We start from the raw sequence: 3,554 nt of genomic DNA, 5'->3' as shown, positions 1-3,554 counted from the left end.
AAAATTCTTTACAGGTTCCAATGGTTTTTTTATGTTAACAGTATCTAGTTAGTGTTAATAAAGAGAGGGAACAAAAGGAATCAGACATTAAGTGTAATAAACTAGGTAGCTGAATTGAACAATAAGTCTGCTTCCCTAGGAAGTTGAAGCATTCATAGGCTTCTCAGGAGACCACTGCAGCCTCCATCCACCCTCAGGACCTAATCCCTGAAGTGGCCAGGAAGGATGTCACAGGTCATTAGCTGGGATTACTCAGGGAGGAATAAAAACAGCAGAAGAAATTCCTGTTGAGCCATGCGCAATAGAAGCCAAGATGCCAACCATAAGGGAAAAGTGTCTATCCTGGAAAAAATATCAGATTAGTAAAGGGACCCAGAACCCAGAAATCTAGGAAACTCATTGGTTAGGGGAGGGCCCAGCACAAGCTCATGAAGGATTGAGAAATTGATTGATTTGTTTGAAAGAGTACCTGTTTCATCCCAAGCCCAAGATATCAAACTCTCTCTCTCTCTCCCTCTCTCTCCTGGTAACACATATTGGTTTGTCCATCGTTTCACGCATTCTTTCTCCATAGAAGCCATGTGGGCCTAGTAGCCAGTTGGGCCCCAAGCAGAAGCTCCAAGTGCAAGCCTGGGTAGAGCAACACAGTGCCAACCGTAGTGCTTCAGGGAACAAGACCAAGCTAGCCAGATGGGGACAGAGTCTGAACTAGACTGACTCAATGGCACGGAATTTCTGCTTCCTGGCCTTTCTTCTGGTATTGAAGACAAGACTGGACTTCTTCCATAGTGGGACAGAGCTGAACCCAGGACAGTCCTTTTTGTTTGCTGCAGCTTCAATAAATCTTACCACCAGACCTTATGCTCCCATGCATGGTCAACAAAATGCTTTTATCAAGACACCTTAAGGACCCCAATTCCACAAGCAACACTTATTTTTTTGGATTACTGCTGATTACATTTTCCTTTATTTTATTCAGGATTTTTCCTTCTAATCACTTGTTACTTTTTTCTTATATTATCATATAATATTTATTCCAATGTTATACTAGATTCAAAAGGACTTGGAAAGCATTCTTTCATTTTCCACCCTCAAGAATTTTGTATAGAATTTAAGTGATTTATTCCTTAAAATTTTGGTAGACTTCACTGTAAAACCATTGAACCTCTTGTTTTTTTTTTTTTACTGGGCAGATCTTTAAATTCTGGTTCTATGACTTATATATTTGAATTCTTTGTAAATTTTGGTTAGTTGTGTTTATTAATGTATTTGTTCATTATTTTTCTGTTTTGAATTTTTTAGTAATGTTTTTCATGGTTCTATTTCTTCTGACTGTTTTTGCTAAGTTGTACTCTTTAAAAAATAAGTCCTTAGCAAAATTTATGATTTTATTGGGATAAAGTTGTCCATAATATCTTCTTATTATAATTTTAACTTTTAGGATCTATAAGATGTCCATTTTTCATCCCTGATATTTAAAGTTTGTGCTTTCTGCATTTGTTGATTAGTTTTTCTAGTGTCTATCACTTTGGTTCATCATTTCAAAGAAAGAATTTATTGCTTTGTTAATTCTCTTTTGTTTGTTTTCAAGTTTTTGATGTTGCAGATCATGCTCCCTGGGAAGCAGACTCCAAGTGAAATTTGGCACAGTAGGTTGATTAGGTAGTGTTCTTGGAATTAACACCTACAGGGAAAGGATTGGAAGACAAAGAAGTTGGGTTCTGGTTCTTTCACAACAAAGGCTTCAATCAGTCCCACAGAGTTCTGAAACTGGGATGGCCTTTCAGAGTAATGAGTTGATGTGATTGGGCCAGGACTTCATAGCCCTGCATCCACATTGTTGGATGCTTCAGGGAAGGGTGGAGGGAGACTTCTGGTGAGACTGTTCTACTAGCCAGCAGCACTCCAGCAGCTCACAGAATGATTAGTTTAGTAAAGGGGTGAAAAACAACATCAAATTTAGAACTTAGAAAATCTGCTTTTAAGATTCATTCTACTTGAGTCAACCTCCACATATGTGTTGAAAGCAGCAGCTTCTTTATGATTCTGATGGGCTTTTTTTTTTTTTTTTTGGCTGGGTACAGTGAACTTTATTGATAGTGCACGACAAAACAGGGCTCCCTAGGCCCCTCCCCTTCTCCAGGGGGTCTGGGATAGAAACGGTGGTCAGGAGATTCTCAGTGTGTCGGGGGATCGTTCTGGGGGAGGGACTCCCCAGCAGCAGAGGGCCTCTCTTCCTCTTGCTGGGGCTGGTGGTTCAGGGGACTCTTACTCCTTGGAGGCCATGTGGACCATGAGGTCCACCACCCTGTTGCTGTAGCCGAATTCATTGTCATACCAGGAAACGAGCTTGACAAAGTGGTCATTGAGGGCAATGCCAGCCTCAGCATCAAAGGTGGAGGAGTGGGTGTCACTGTTAAAGTCGCAGGAGACCACCTGGTCCTCAGTATAGCCCAGAATGCCCTTGAGGGGGCCCTCTGATGCCTGCTTCACTACCTTCTTGATATCATTGTATTTGGCAGCTTTCTCCAGGCGGCAGGTCAGATCCACAATCGACACATTGGGGGTGGGGACATGGAAGGCCATGCCAGTGAGCTTCCCATTCAGCTCAGGGATGACCTTGCCCACAGCCTTGGCAGCGCCAGTAGAAGCAGGGATGATGTTCTGGGCAGCCCCTCGGCCATCACGCCACAGCTTCCCAGAGGGGCCATCCACGGTCTTCTGGGTGGCAGTGATGGCAAGGACTGTGGTCATGAGTCCCTCCATGATGCCAAAGTTGTCATGGATGACCTTGGCCAGGGGGGCCAAGCAGTTGGTGGTGCAGGAGGCATTGCTGACAATCTTGAGGGAGTTGTCATTCTTGTCATGGTTCACACCCATCACAAACATGGGGGCATTCGGAGAAGGGGCAGAAATGATGACCCTCTTGGCTCCACCCTTCCAATGAGCCCCTGCCTTCTTGCTGGTAGTGAAGACACCGGTGGGCTCCACAACATACTCAGCACAGCATCACCCCATTTGATGTTGGCGGGATCTCACTCCTGGAAGATGGAGATGGACTTCCCATTGATGACCAGCTTCCCGTTCTCAGCCTTGAATGTGCCTTTGAACTTGCCATGAGTAGAATCCTACTGGAACATGTAGACTGTGTAGTTGAGGTCAATGAAGGGGTCATTGATGGCAACAATATCCACTTTGCCAGAGTTAAAAGCAGCCCTGACACTCAAGTGCCCAATGCGGCCAAATCCGCTCACTCCGACCTTCACCATTGTGTCTCAGGGTTGTGGCTGGCACACTGCAGGAGGAAAGGCTGTCTGACGAACAGGAGGAGCAGAGAGCCGATGGGCTTTTTTTTTTTTTCCTGTTGGTAACTCTTGAGAGGAAGGAAGCATAGTTGTCAATTTTGCAGCAGAGCTTGAAGTTTCAACTGATACTCAGCATCAGTTATCATGGACTGAATATTTGTGTTTCTAAAATTCATGTTGAACATCCAAATATCCTGTGTGATGGTATTCCTGGGTGGGGCCTTTGGGAGATAATTAGGTTCAGATGAG

General features: G+C 44.1%; 1 pseudogene across 1 annotated transcript; it reads right to left on the bottom strand.

Annotated features, from left to right (window-relative positions):
- Window positions 1–2,055: 2,055 nt before the first annotated feature.
- LOC102247884 lies at window positions 2,056–3,269 on the bottom strand (annotated as a pseudogene). The gene has a single exon (XR_001359986.1). The product of XR_001359986.1 is annotated as a glyceraldehyde-3-phosphate dehydrogenase-like (transcript).
- Window positions 3,270–3,554: the final 285 nt, after the last annotated feature.

Source organism: Myotis brandtii, unplaced genomic scaffold (genome assembly GCF_000412655.1).
Source record: "Myotis brandtii unplaced genomic scaffold, ASM41265v1 scaffold1184, whole genome shotgun sequence".
NCBI lineage: Eukaryota > Metazoa > Chordata > Mammalia > Chiroptera > Vespertilionidae > Myotis > Myotis brandtii.
The sequence above is the reverse complement of the archived record's forward strand: the minus strand, read 5'-3'. Positions and strand labels throughout refer to the sequence as shown.